Source organism: Lolium rigidum, chromosome 3, assembly GCF_022539505.1.
Source record: "Lolium rigidum isolate FL_2022 chromosome 3, APGP_CSIRO_Lrig_0.1, whole genome shotgun sequence".
In the NCBI taxonomy this organism is placed as follows: domain Eukaryota; kingdom Viridiplantae; phylum Streptophyta; class Magnoliopsida; order Poales; family Poaceae; genus Lolium; species Lolium rigidum.
In genome coordinates this window covers 138,632,719-138,648,476 of record NC_061510.1, presented here as the reverse complement: position 1 = coordinate 138,648,476, position 15,758 = coordinate 138,632,719, and the positions used below count along the sequence as shown (strand labels likewise).

At 48.4% G+C, this 15,758-nt stretch overlaps 1 long non-coding RNA gene across 1 annotated transcript; it reads left to right on the top strand.

The window, feature by feature from the left end:
* The first annotated feature begins 1,165 nt into the window (after positions 1-1,165).
* Positions 1,166-15,223, top strand: LOC124698283. The gene is made up of 3 exons (XR_007000922.1): positions 1,166-1,268; positions 13,477-13,624; positions 14,895-15,223. It is a non-coding gene; the product is annotated as an uncharacterized LOC124698283 (long non-coding RNA).
* The last annotated feature ends 535 nt before the right edge of the window (positions 15,224-15,758 follow it).

Sequence of the window (15,758 nt, the reverse complement as noted above, 5' to 3'; positions counted from 1 at the left end):
ATGCTGCATCTGAAACAGGACTGCATATCTATCTGGATCCATCATGAACACCAGCAACATAAATCGAGCAGATGACACAACCCAGCAGCAATTGACAAAATTTGGAATCTACGAACATGTATTGGGCACTTGACACCCAGGTTTAGATCAGGCCACAAAGACGTAATATGCCCTGGAGGATTGGAGGCAGCTTTCAATTCCGAGTGCTTATACGACCGACTCCGGCTCCTGAATTACGCGAGCTTCGCGACGTTGCACACGAGAGTTATGGGATGATTGGCGGACATGCTGAGCACAGCGACTCAGCGAGAGGCTGATACATGGTGAGGTTGTGCTAAACTAAACTATCTCTCTGCCCTCCCTTCCTCTGCTCTTCATCTTCCCATGTCTCTACTTCATCTGGAAGTCGCATCACCATGTGGGGTGCATCCTCCATGCGGCGACCGCCTCCGCCGCCGCCGTTGGAACTCCCGGTCATCGGCCACCTACACCACGTCGCCTGCACGGGGCAGAAGTCAATCTACGCGTGAGTAGGGCAGCGATTGGCGAACATATTCAAGATCTTTGATATCAGCGAGACCGCGAGAGTGCACCACGCTGCGGCCTCTTGATCCGAACCTCCTTGGGGTGCAGTCCACCATGAAAATTCTTCAGCGCATGGACGGCGAGGACCAGCTAGGTTAGGGATTTCAGTTATTGTTTTGATGGGATTAGATCTGAGGGCTGCGACGTCCGTTTTTATCTCCAGACGTGGCCTGGTGTTCCAAAATGAAACCGACTTCGATAGAATAGAATCCTATAATCGAAAAAAAAAACTCTACAATATGGCCTGGTGTTTCTGTGTCCTTGAATCAAAATTGAAAATATTGCAATTCCTTTTGTATTTTTTTCTGCAAAAGATGTCATGGAGAATGAGTTGGGAATTGTTGACATCATCACTGCCAAGCGACAACCGATGGATCCTCTGCTGGTACTGATGACGGCACAGGTTGCATCTGAACCATATTTCCCTGTTAATAGTCTCTATTGCATTTTAATAGATTAATATTTTTTTTGTACCATTTAGTTGTTAAGCACACACAGTCTACACAATATTGTTAGTGAATCCTATAAGTAAACCTCGCACATCTTAAATCTGTACCAGACAAAGCTTGAAGCAGTGAGGAGGCTGATGCCAAGAGACATGAGGCGAGTAACACCGGCTGGATGAGACCCCCATACACACCAGCTACATCTTGGGTCATCAACTACTTACATAATGGCATCAAGTAGGTCTAGGTAGCTTAATTACATGCTTGACCTGAAAGTCTGACTATTAGTTTCTTGCAAGCTTCGAGTAGTTAGGAATTTTTCTCATTGATGTACTACTCTCTACAGGATGGATACATGATGTTTTATGTATTAACAGGGAGAAAAAAAGATTTCACTACTAGGAAATAGACTACCGCCGGCGCCCCAGAAACCCTTACCGCCGGCGTTTTTGCATTCGCCGGCGACCACCTCGCCGGTGGTAATGCCTCATCGCCGGCGCCTTGCAATTCGCCGGTGGTAAGAGCCTTTACCGCTGGCGTTTTACCCTATTCGCCGGGGGTAAGTCTTACCGCCGGCGTCTTGCCATTTCGCCGGGGTATCAGGTCGTAGTGCCGGCGATTTGGAAAACGCCAGGGATACATGACAATTTCGCCGATGGTAATATTAACAGGAGAAAAAATAAAAAAACTCGAATTTCACAAGATATACACCAGAATTCATAGCATATACATAGAATATACAGGCAATTACCGGAATGACAAGTAAAATAGACATCATTAGCAAAATATACATCATTAGCAAGATACACATCATTAGAAAGTCCCGAAATGTCCATAACATGCATGCATGCATCAATAACACAAGTGTCGACCATATGGTTCAACCATCACGACTCGAAGTAGCACATATTACACAAATACATACAAGTCCAGTCGACGACCTAGCTAAACAACAATGACATAGTAAACTAGAGAGGCGGTAGCGGCAAGCATCATCACGATGAAAGGGGTCCTCCACATCTCCCTCCTCCGTCCCGCTCGAAAGTTGGCGTATCGAGTTTCCGCCTCCTCCAAAGTGGTGTACCCCTTGTAGCCGTTGCCGCTGAAACGGTGGACCTGCCTCCTACAGTCTTCCCGAGTCCTCGTAGACTCCGAGAACCCTGCCGTGGTAGACGACATAGTACGTCATCTATGCAAACACACAACAAAGAAATGTAAGTTGTTAGTACATCCATAGAGAGAGATATAACATATAGGTGTGCAAAAGAACAAACATAAAAAATACTTATGTAATTTATGACTAACATTTGCAGGACACAAAAGTTTTTGACTCAAGTCTACTTCGGCGGGAAGGGACGGATGCCCTCGAGCGTGTTGAATGTTCTCTCGTCACATCCATCTTCTAATCGGCCTTGTATCTCGGAATTAGAAAGTGCGGAGGCATAGTTGAACAAGCCACCATTCATGATGACATCCCTCCGTAGTATTGTGCAAATGGTCCGCTGGATGGCACGGAAGTCGCCTCTCACGTTTTCATCGGTGGTGTCCGCCATGTTCACGAACTTCCCCGCAGAGCAGATGGCAACAAGAGATCGTTCGAGACCTTACAACCGCCCTCATCCGTAGGATGGCAAACCATGCCTCCATCCCATTGTCATCCGCCGATTGCTTTAGGCAGGGGAACTTGGTTATGTGGTTGCACACATGGCAACCCTTAACTTTCTTCTCATGCCTGAGTTTGTTGACGCCAACCTCAGCTATGAAGCCGCTGAGGGCTTTATCAAGTGTAGACTTAAGGTCGGTGAAGTCTTTCTCCTTATCAAGCCCGGAGTCGAGATAAGTGACATCGGAATGATACGGGTAAAAGAGGAGGAGGGTGCAATACTTGAAACTGCGCAAAATGGAAATAAACCATCATACTCAGCTATTAAGGAAATTCATGAAAGAATGTAATATAGGGTACTTTAGTAACCAAATACTTACTCGCGGAAATATGGTATGACAAAGCAACTCTTATCCTTGTTTAACACCAAGAAATTCTTGATATAGTTGGCGAGAAACGCTTGTTCGGTCCGGACGACAGCTTGGAGTCATGTAGTAGGGGTCCATGATAGCGATGTGCGTTGTGTTCTCCATGGCGATATCGTGCGCCATGCTGAGCGATATGAGGCGGACCAAGCTTCGGTCTAGCTGTTGCATGTGCAAGAGCCTGAAGATGTCTTCGTACCGAATGAATATCAAGTCCGCAGGGTATGTGTTGACAAAGCCAAAGCCAGTGGGCACCTTGGCGATCAAAATCGGGTACGATGGATTTCTATCTTTAAGAAGTAGCTTCTCCTTTGTTAGAATAGCATCATGCACGCTCCTCATATCCGGCGTCAACTTGTTGACATAGTGTGCCGGCAGCATCGGCTCGCCTAAGTGATGCAACTTCCTCCACGGGGTCGGCAACTTGTCATTAACCACTATCTTGCTTGCCGCAACATCTCCCGACTTCTTCCGCTTCCTGCCCTTCTTCTTACCGCAACCGGCCGGAGCGGCGTTTTGTTTCATACCTTCCGTGGTCGCACCAAGGAGTGTCCTCGGGGTAAGCCCAACTCGGGGCGGAGCGGTGAAGGCGGTAGTGTCCTCCTGCTCGGGCGTTTCTTGTGAAAGGAACAACTTCTTCTTTAGGATATGACCGGCGGGTGGCTTGTAAGGAGAAACCGCGTCGGCGTCGAGCTCGGCGATGAACGTATCAATGGGAGCTTGATCGATGTCCAACGCCTTGTCGTGCGGACTCTCGTGCGGACTATCGGGCTGACTATCGGGCTCAAATTGATCATAAGCCGGTGGAGCACCGGCCCTGCCTTTGCCTCGCCGTCAAAGCAGCCGTTGGAGCTGGGACCTTGGCTTGGCTCGGGGCATCCGTTGCATCCCGAGGAGTGACCATGCCATAGCTTGCGTCCGAACTCCGAGGCGGTGTTCAGCCGAATTAGGGCTTTCGGCCATAGAAGGATGTGATTCTTGAGGTCCCCGAGAGTGAGCGGGGTTTCCGTTTCCGGGGTTGATAAGGAGGATGGAGGTCTTGGCATCCCGGTAACGACCGGTTCACGCGAACCCGGCTCAAGCTATCATCCATCCCGACGCAATGGAAAATCCGCCGTGTTGGCAGGATGACACCGCCGCTCGCTACAGCCTTCAACTTGTTGTCCACATTCAGTAGCAAGGTGCAAGGAGTCGCGTTCGCCTCGTGAAAACATGTGTATGTCGAGAGGGGCGACGACAAAGTAACTAATTTGTAGAGCTTGAGATACTAAATTAATTACCGTGAGGGCGTCGAGCTCGGCTCGCGTTGAAGGACCGAGGCCAGGCGTGCAGTGACCGAGGGGCTAGTATCGGGCCCCCCAGGTCCGGCGATCCTCTCTAGCGCCGACATTGCCGGCGGGTGGAGTCACCAAGTTGGGTGTGCATTGAGCGTGTCTAGTTGGAGGCCGGTTGTCCGAGTTGTCGGCGCCTAGGCTGATAACCGGCATCGGTCCCTTACCGCCGGCGTCGAAGTAATTCTTCATCGACAAGACAAGATCGTGGATGATTTCATTGACCCTCGTTGGCCAGCGCGTCATCGACCCCGGTAGCAACCTCGGCACCGACGCGTTGCTGAACCTCGGCACCGACTCGTTGCTGAACCTCGCACCGACGCGTTGCTCCATGGTTGTTTCCAAGTCGGCCACCTTTTTCAGAAGAGCCTCGTGCTCCCGGTCCTTCCGCGCCCGCCGCGACTCCCTAGCGCTTGAGGGCACGTCCAAGCCATAGTCGGCAAGCTTGCGACCTCCTCCGGCGCCGGGGACACGGTGGGGCTTGTCCAAAGCGGCCGCGCCTTCACGGTGTTCGACCCCGATAAAAGGCGTGTCCCACGGACTTTGCCGCCGACGTCCGGGACGAGGAGCCAGCCTGATTCGGCGGCCGCTTGTTCCGCCAACCGCTGAAGTAACATGAACAATTTTAGAATGTAATGGACTTGGTGAGCAGTATCAAATTAATAAGCTGGTAAATTGCTTACCACCGCTTTCTCTAGTGCCATCACCTTCGCGTCGGCGACCAACTCAACTCCCACCACCACATCAGGTTTCGTGACACGTTTCCCAGCCAATTCTCGATGGTATCGGGACCTGAGATATGCCCCGAAGAGTGGGTCTTTGTACTTGGCAAAAGGGGGCTCGAGGCCAGCATTTATGTAGGCCTGGTCCTCCTTGTCCCATACCGGCTGCTTGCCTTCGAAGCCACGGCAACCGAGATTGTGGTGACCGATGTTCTTATCCGCCAGCTCCTTCCCCCGTGTCGATTGTCTTTTGGTGTACTCGAGCTCCTCGTTTTCCAAGAATTTATTATACCTGCTCCAGCGTCATCCGCGGGAAGTGGCGCCGGATCTCTTCCCAAGTCTCATTGTCACCAAGCATCCCCCTCAGCATGGTTTTATAACCGCTGAGGTTCTTGGAGAACTTAGAGAGGGCTCGTCTCGTTCACGATGTTATCCTTGGTATCCTCGTTCCTGTATTCCACAGGGAACTCATACCGTGCGTGCAGCCGCGCAAGGAGTTGGGCCTCGCAGATGCCGCTTCTTCTTGGTTCGGAGTTTCGTCTCGTTGACGTCGACGACGTCCCGAAGGATTGCTCCCGCTGGAGGCCGTACCCCTTCGCCACGTGCTTGGGCTCGGTAGGAATCCCGGTCTTGGCGTCCACCGCGGTGATTATGTCGCGAGTGGTGCCGACCCCGTTTGGGCGCCGCCGCTTCCGTTTCCTCTTGGCCTCGGTAGTAGTATCCGAGCTACCCCCGGCAACGCCACCGTCGGTGGTCTCGTCGGCAGCCCCCTCTCATCCTCACCATCGTTGTCCATCTCAGCATCCTCCTCCTCCGAGGACTCGTCATTGCTGCCCGGAAGTTCCTCCAGCCTGATCCGAGACCATGAGCCCGTAGTGCTCATCCAACTTCCGCCGAGAAGACCCGTCAACGTCTTCGTTGGGGTCTCGTAAGACGACATCGCTAGCTATACCTTCCGTAAGTGCATAAGCTACTCGTAAGTGCACAAGCTATTGTAAGTGCAAAAGCTACCGTAAGTGTTCATTTTAAAAATATACTCAGAAATTCATATACCTGTAACTATCACTTGACAAATTCAGAAATTCATATACTCGTAACTATCATTTGACAAATTCAGAAATTCATATACCGTGATCTCACAAGCTTGGTATGATTCATGTCATCTACTGATATATTTGTTGTTAGAGCTAGCTGAGCGTAAACAAGTCTATATAATCTATTGTGTTTAGCAAGTTTTTAGCTTCGCATTGTATCGGACCAGCACCATGTGTCTTTGGTAAACTGAGTTTAACAAGAATCCACGGCGAAAATTCGGCATGACCTTTGCTAAAAAAGGTCATGCCGGAGTGCCGAAATTCGCCGAACGGAAGTTAATCGACATTCCGGCAAAACATTGGCACTCAATGTGTACCCGCAGAGACATTTGCACATGATACACTCAGCTCATTTCACAGCATTTATATGCCATTTCACAGCATTTGGAAACAGCTCATGCCATCTCACATTCATCCCCATTCTAATTACCTTGAGCTTCCGGAGGAGTGAGCGGTGAAGACGAGGTCGGAGAGGCGGGTAGCTTGTTCCCGCGGCGGTTCCTACGGCGGTTCCTGCAATTCAGAAAATTCAACACTTAGTCTCCACATATTGATTCCAAATAAACATCTTAAATGCTATAGCCAGTAAAGGGCTTAACATCTTCATGACTGCTAGGGCATGGGTAAGAACTCCAGTTTCTGGCGATGGAGAAGAAGTGCTAGGGTCCATGCTTAGCAAAATTAATTGGGGCAATCTGCTACACCAGATAATTAATAATTGCCCGCACATATTATTTAGTTATCGTGGAATTAACCATCCGGCAGAGATAGAAAGGTCTATGATGCGTGATAAGTTCATGGTTGGATTTATCTCTCGAAAAACAATTGGTTTTGATATAAAGTTCATTGTTATCGAGACACGGTTCTTAAGATATGATTTAGGCAAAGTTTTAATTATAAAAGGCACTTAATTCAATTGGTCAAATTACTTGTTTTAAAATATATGTCACATGTCCAGATTTGAAATAGGATTCAAAATCTCCGTATTTTAACACAGCTACAGCATTTGTAACCAGATCGTCCCAAATCCCAAAATAGACCATATATGCTATTGAATTAAACATTTGTGGCTTCACATCTAAGGGTAAACTGAAGCACACGACACCGAAACAAAAGGCTAGTAATGCAAATAACCAAAAGCAATAATATGACATGTGTCTTGTTCACCAGTTATTATCCAGTATACCAACCCACAGAATCAAAATTGCACACAAAAATAAAGTTTTGTAGATCCAGTACACAAATAGCCAAGAATCCACTGGCAAATTTTATGGCCTATCCGCAAATTTTATGGCCTATCCACGAATTATAGAACAAGTGAACAACAGATACGAACTTGCATAAGTCACAGCCACACCAGCGTGGCAAAACCCATGCAACTAACTTCTACCAAAAATAAGTGCTGAACACATTTTCCCAAAACTAAAGCAGGGCAAGACATACCAATTTTCGTACAACAAAAACAAGCTTGCACAGTCAACCGGGTTGCTGAGTATGTATACTTCGTAGCATCCGGGCTGCAGCAAGCAACGATAGGGGGGGGGTTCGGGGGGGGGGGGGGGGCAGAGGAGAGGGCGCGCACCTGTGGAGAGGCAGCGACGGCGGCAGACGAGCTTGAGTTGCTGACGACGGCGGCGGTCTGGGGGAGGCAGCGACGGCGGATCGAAGGCGGTGGTCTGGGGGAGGCAGCGACGGCGGATCGAAGATGGCGACGGAGGGCGACGAGGCGAGGTGGTGCGACGGGGCGAGCTGCTGCGACGGAGGGCGACGGAGGACGGAGGGCGACGGCGGATCGAACGACGGCAACGGCGATGGATCGAGAGGGCGACGGCGACTTGGGATTTGGGATTTGGGATTTGGCCAGAGGGGAAATGGCTAAGTCATGAAGAGTTATCCCCGGCGATTTGCGGTAAACGCCGGCGGTAAGTTGTCGGTCAATGACAGGTGGGACCCGTGGGCTTACCGCGGGCGGAAATGTTGTATTCGCCGGGGGTAATATTTGCTGGCAATATTTCTTTTCCAAACCCTGTCATTTGACAAACATGAGTACTTACCAGAGTGGTTTCGTTCCTTCCCCCCACCCAGCAGATCTGCAGTTCGAATCCCCACGGGTGCGAATAAACCACCCATTTTTGTTGTGTTTTTGCTCATGGCACATTTATACTGTGTTTTAAAAACTTCATACCAGGTTGCAAAAAAGGCACCTTTTTTTCTTTTCTTAAGAACTTTTTTAGTTATTTAGATAAATTGTAAAGTCCTTTGGCAACATCCGATAAAATAAAGCAATGAAGGATAAATTGCGAGACATAAATTGATGATTTTAATTCTTGAATGACTTCAAAGTCCTTTCGAGGATATCCGATAAAAAACCAAGACATAAATTTAGGATACACTTGAGAAGGACAAATGGTTGCTCGAGAGATAATTATTATAAATACACAAATGACTTCAAAGTCCCTTCCGCTTGGTCCTTGTGACCCCACCGGTATCGTCGCGACTCCTTGTGTACGGAGGAACACTTGACCTAGGTAGCGTCGTCCTTCTTCTTCTTAGTGTGTAGGTTCTATCGTCTTCATCGGGTTCTTCCATCATTGGGTCTCCGACGAGGCCGTCGAAGTCTTGCTCGTCGGCAACTCCATCCATTCCGACGAGGGCCCTTTTTCCTCTCCTTACGACAACACGGCTGGGCCTTGACGGGTCGGTTATGAAGAAGCATTGCTCGACGTGCTTAGCCAATACCCAAGGCTCATTTTGCGCGGTGGGGTTCTTGGTCTTGGATTTGGGGGCAGCCGCATGGTGGTGACATACGCATCTTCTTTTGTGACGTCCGTAGCCCATCTCGACACGAAACATCGGTAGCTTCTCCCCGACGTAGTCGAGCTCCCGCATTTCCTCGATCCTTCCGTAGTACCTTTTCTTCTCTTCACCCATGTACGATTCCATCGTCACGCCCGAGTTCCGATAGTCGCTTTTTTTGTCTCTCTCCTCTCGTGGAGAATGTGTAACCGTTGATGTCGTATTTCCGATAAGTCATGAGGTTGGCGGCGGGCCCATAAGACAAGGCCAATATCATTTTGTCTACGTCGCTTGCCATTGGTGGGGGATTGGCATCAATCTGGTCTTTGAACCAGCTCGCGAAAGAGGAGTTGTGCGCTCTAAATACCTCTTGTTCCGTCATCGGCTTGTCAGCCCTGCTCTTGATCATGTTTATGTGCTGATCCACCCAAGGCTCTACCTCGTTCATGTGCTCGTAGTGCTACTAAGTGGGCCCCGTTAAAGTCCGTTCTCCTATCATCTTGATCCGCGTCGAGTTCCCTCCCGCCGCCGTTGTGGCCTACTCCCTCGAATCTGCCGAGGTGCTTGTTGGCGGGCAATCCAACCGGACGTGGGTCGTCCTCGTTTAAATAATTCTTGCGAAAGAGATGCACTCCTCGGTGAGAAAGCCCCGGACGATGCTTCCATCCGGATGTGCCCCGTTACGAACGTATCCTTTGATGAAGCCGTTCATTCTTTCTAACGCCATCATGTTGTGAAGGAACGCGGGCCCGAGATCCTCGATATCGTCCACTATATGCACCAGCAGATGGACCATGATGTCAAAGAAGGCGGGCGGGAAGTACATCTCCATCTCGCATAGGATGGTGACGATCTCTTCCCTGCAGCCTCCCGAGTTTCTTGACGGTTATCGACTTTCGAGTGATGACGTCGAAGACGTTACACGAGTCGGTCAGCCGTCGCACGAACGTGCGGTTCCATTATCCCTCGGATAGCAACCGGAAGTATTCGCGTCATCATGACATGACAAGCCATGAGACTTCATCCCGCCGAAGATTTTTTTCGTCGGGTCCAGCCATCCGCGTATCAGCCCCGCGTAGCCTAGGGGAAATTTGACTTCTAGTAGGCACTTGAAGAATTGTTCGAGCTCATCGGGATTTAGAGTGAAGCAGGAGGGGCGAGGAGTTTCGCGCTGCTTGGCCACCCTTTTGCGTTTGCGACCATCCGTCTCCTCCTCCTCGGTTTCCTGGTCAACCCGGGCGAAATGAAGCTCTTTTCGATATCAAGGGCCATCAGGTCGTGTCTTGCTTTCGACCCGTCTTTGGTCCTCTCCGGCATGTTGAGCACGGTGCCAAGCAAGCTCTCGCACACGTTCTTCGTGATATGCATGACATCAAGGCTATGAGGCGTACCGAGGATCTTCCAAGACGGCAAGTCCCAAAACACGGACCTCCTTTTCCATACCCCCAAGAGCGGCCCGGGTTCCTTTTTCTTTCTCTTGTCTCATTTCTTCCGCTTTTGGATCTTTATCTGACCCGCCGGAGGGCAGTCTTTCCAGCTTTTCAACAGAGTATCTATCTCTTCGCCGCTTCGCCTAGGTGGAGGTCCCTCGACCTCATCCTTCCCATTGAACAGGTCTCCACGCTTCCTCCACGGGTCATTCTTGGGAAGCCACATTCGATGCCTCATGTAGACGGTTTTTGAAGACCCGGGATCCTTACCCAGCTGTAAAAATGGCGTCTTTTCCATGCACCTCACACATGCCTTGTGTCCGTGGCACACCCGGCACGCGATATATCCGTATCCAAGATAGTCCCGCACCGTCGTCAACAAGTGCGGCTTTCATACGGAAAGTTTCTTGTCCGTAGGCGTCCCAAGTTTCCGTCCCTTCCTCCCACAGAGTGACTAGCTCCTCCTTCAATAGCTCCGGATACAGGTTGATATCGCTCCCCGGCTGCGTCGGCCCTTGGATTAGCATACTCATGTGTATGTACTTCTTCTTCAGGGCATAGCCATGGAGGGAGGTTGTACATCCATACAAACACGGGCCAGGTGCTGTGCTTGCTGCTTTGGTTCCCAAACGGATTGAGTCCGTCGGTGCTCGCACCCAACCTGATGTTCCTTGGTTCTTTCCCGAATTCTTCGTAATACTCATCGTCTAATGTTTTCCACTCGGCTTGCATCCGAAGGGTGTGTTAGCACTGGGTTTTCAACCCGTTCTACATCACGCATCACCGCCTCCTTTCTTTCCGCGTGCCGGCGCATGAGCTTTGCTTCCTTGGGGTCCACGAAGCACCGCTGCGACGGGGCGTGAGCGGGAAGTACCACACAACTTTTCGAGGAGATTTTTTTGTCCCTCTCTTGTATCGAGATTCGCCACACTCGTGGGCATGTATCGAGATTGGCATGCTCGTTCCGATATATTACGCGAGTCACCGATGCATGCGTGGTATTTCGGTGCGGTAAATCGAGAGGGCACACGATTTTCTTGGCCTCCCGTAGGCTACCGGCACACGTGTTATCTTTAGGAAAGTGGATCTTCAAGTATCCGAAGAGTTCGTCCACGCTTGTGTCCGTCCATTTGTGCTTTGCCTTCATCTCCATAATATCGAGAGCGTATCTCGTACGGCTCTCCTCCGTCCCACGAGCTGCATCGTACAACGGAGTTCTCGAGTCTACCTCGAGTTGATCCAGCTTAGCCTTCCGTCTACCAGCGATTTTGGGGTCGGTCGATGTGTTACCGAGAAGAAGTTCTTGAACATGACGGTCTCCGCACGGCCGCGGTTAGCGGGGTATTTCTACTCATGTCCTCGTCGGCCGCATGTTCTTCCCGGCCTTCTTGATCACCATCAACGTGTGCGCCATCCTCTTCAACCTCCTCTCCATTGTCGTGTGGGGCATCCTCTCCATCACCTTCGTTATCATCATCTCCACCATCATCATCTCCATCACCATCGATATCATCATCTCCATCATCACTCATCCACCGAGTATGCCCCTCCATGAAACTATACCCGAGCAGGTGTTGATTCACTATGCCCGAGAAGGGGTCAAACAACGATCCTAGCTTGCATCTTCGACAAGGACACATGATATCCTTTCGCTTTTTCGATACATGTCGGCCGTCGCGCGTTCCACGTATCTATCCACGACGCTTTCCCTCATCGCGATGACCATCGCCGCCTACAAGACAAGATAATTGATTACACCGCCGTCTCGGTTTTCACGGAAAAAATTCGGCATGACCTTTGCTAAATATTGTCATGCCGGAGTTCCAAAATTCGCCGGAACGGAAGTTAATCAACATTCCGGCAAAACATTGGCAACTCAATGTTCCCGCACGCGTAAACAAATGCAAAACAATGCATTTACATATATGGAACCACGCCTTTTGCCACCACTAGTACTAGTGATATAACCGCGAATTTTCGCCAACACATGAACATTCCACTCATTTAGTTTATGTACCTACTAGTTGACGCGATGTCCAAAAGCACCCGAGAGACGCCACACGTCGACTTTAATGCTTGAGAGATCTAGAGATCTAAGAAATGGAGAGATCTAGCTAGATCTAGTGGAAAAGGTGGTGGGAGGAGATAGATCTAGATCTATATTATGCAAATCATGCTAGAGAGGCTAGGTAGTGCATGATTTGCTCAAATACATCATATTTTATTGGTTGAAATAGCTAAAATGGGTGGGGGAATGAGCTAACTAGTGCTTGGGTTGATTTGCCATCACATATGAGTGTGTGTGGGTGGTGGTAGGTGGCTGGTCGTCATAAATGGACATGCCCAGGTTACCGCCGGCGCCTACAATGAAGAATGCCAGCGGTAGGGCCAGTTACCGCCGGCATCTGCTGGCCGAAACCGCCGGCGGTAACGTAAGGCCAGGTGGCCCACCCTGGCTCGGCGACACCCCCGGCGTCCACGTCCCCGTTTCGCCGGCGGTAGAGCCCACTATCGCTGGCGCTTCGGCCCGAAAACGCCGGCGGTAACGCCAGGCCCATTTGGGACCCCGCGGCCCATTGTACCCCCGGCGCCCCTGTTTCTGTTTCGCCGGCGGTAATCGGCCTACCCCCGGCGCCTTCCTTTCTATTCGCCGGCGGTACTGTTAGCCCCCCCTGGAAGGTATTACCGCCGGCATCTTCAGCTCGTATTTGCCGGCGGTAAGGAGTGCGGCTATAAGCCTTTCCCTAGTAGTGTTTGGTCCGCGTAGCCTACAATAGCAACACAAAATCACTGCAACAGAGATGTGTATTACATTTTCTAGGATGTCCTTTGCAATCCTGAAGCTGGCACGAAATTAGGATGTTCACCAACAACCTCCCCTACACTTCTAAACTATCACTTTACATTCTCTGAATTAATGCAGAAGCTGGGCTGAATCTAATCTGGTTAATACCAACGCCTACAGTAGCCATGCGTTCTTTAATAAGCCTTCTTATTGGTGATATAAAGTTTGGCTAATTAGAGTTCAATGATGTTTCGTGCAGACTGGTGTGAAATTATATTTCCGTCAAGGCATTATCTACCTAATACAATGAAGAGGTATTCAAAAAACTTTCCAAAACACATGAAGTAATGTTTCTGACGATATCAGAACCTGATGAGCTGCTATTAAGATCAAAACAACAGAGTAAGGTAAAGTTTTAAATTTTAATGTTTTACAAGATTTTCTAAATATTCTTGGTTATTTATGCCTCTAATTTGCTCCATAATTCACTAATTTACAAGAATCTAATCATTTGGATTTTCACCATGGAGCTCATTTTGTACATTGCTCAGAACAGAAGTTGCCAAATTCCATTAAACTTCCATCAATCTTTATTTGCAGAGCACCAAAACGAGGCCTAATTAGTAGATGTCATATACATTGAGACCATAACAAAAATGCAGCTCAAATCAATACCAGCCTTGAATATGAAGCAATCCATTATCTTTATTCTTTTACCATGGTAGCTCATTAATTTCAGATTTAGTTGCATATTATTTTATGTATGAACTATGTATGCATTGCTGCATAAGATGGAAAGCAAGGTCAAACATTAGCTGATATTCTATACGTTACACTTTTTTTGACCTAAAAAAAGTTAATTGTTTGCTAGCCACCGGAAAATTTCAGGTGGCTGACAAGGAAACTATGTAGAGGTAGGCGACCCAACTAATTAGTCATTTGGATTTACTTAGGTTTCTTAATTTCAGCAGGTTTGTCCTCTGCTCCATCTCCTTTACCGACATCAATATATCTTATGGTCATAGGAAAGTGGTATGTCGACCACAAGCTTGGGCCAAATAGGCTGGCTATGGATACAAAATGAACTTGAGTAAAAGAAATATAAAATGGAAAAAGGTTGCCCAGATCAATATAACCAGTTATACCATTACAAGTTCTTCATTCATATAACATGGGTTTGAAAGTGTTCTCTGTCTATGTAAATTAGTTTGTTGGTAGAGTTTGTAGATCAGTAGCAAACATTTGGGTGGACTAAAGAAACGAGTTTATTTTAGTATCAATTGATACGTGCTCTATATATTTGTGGGGAGCTTAGAGACGCATAGGAGAAATTAATAGTTTTAGAAACACAGCCGCAATACATGTCTATCTGTAACATAAGAGAGTGTACCATTTTTATTTACATTTTGTTTTCTAATTACCATTTAAGAACTGAATCCAAGGATACCGGTTGTTTCTATATTTCATTTTTGTAATGACTAAGTCGTGTGTTCTTCATTTATAGCTTCGCCGGTTATATACTTTTATGCACGATTAATATAGCGATTGCCAAATCTTTTACCAAAGACGGGAACGCATGCCAAGTCGGGCTCCTGATTCACAAATGTTCTCTATGTATATGTCAATGTTGATACCTTTGACCCTTAGCTAATATGATCTCCCGTCCATTCTTACCAGGTTTAAGCTATGGATGTTGGTGAGATTCCATCTAGGATTCCAGGGTGATGATCAAGGCGCCCCTCACCATCCGCAGTTTCCAAAGCTATTAACAACACCATACCCACCAAGGGCGAAGGGACATTCTCTCCGACAACATGTTATAAACATCATTCCGAAGGACAAGTCCGACTATGCAACCAACAACCTTTGACATATCATACTAATGACAGTTTACATAGTGTTTCACCTATCGAATAGTATTTTTTTTCATTTGATGTTTTATTAGCGTCGATATCTATAGATGCTTAATATAGCACTTTACAAACTGTTCACCGTGGCCTGTGAGCCATGGCAAGCCCCAAAATATTGCTCTATTTCCTTTTTCCTTGATTGTATATAAGCGTTTTGCTACTCCATTCATAATTTGGTGTGCTTTGTCCTAATTTCATCCTATCGACTTTGTTTTGTCAAATCTAAAAATCATATTTTCATTTTCACCCGATTTTTATCATTCTTATATATACTGTAAATCGGTGCAAATTTCACGGGATCGTGTGCCAAGGCGCACATCTAAATATAGTTGGCGGGATTGTGTGCTGGCCGTAATACTTGCCCTGCAATCCATGGTCCACCTCCAAGCAATCAGTAGCCACAATCACCTCGCTCACAGGAAGATCTACCGTCAGAGTGAGGGCCTCTCTACAAGCCAGAGCTTCGAGACAGCCTAGGTGTGTAATCTCATCGTATACAACCACTGATGCTCCTTGGAAAAACCCATCAGCCGAACGGCAGACGACCTCAACTGCTCCACGCTTCTGGGTTTCGCAACTGCACCACGTTCACATTTAGCGTCCCTGGCGGCGGAGCGATCCAGCTTGGAGG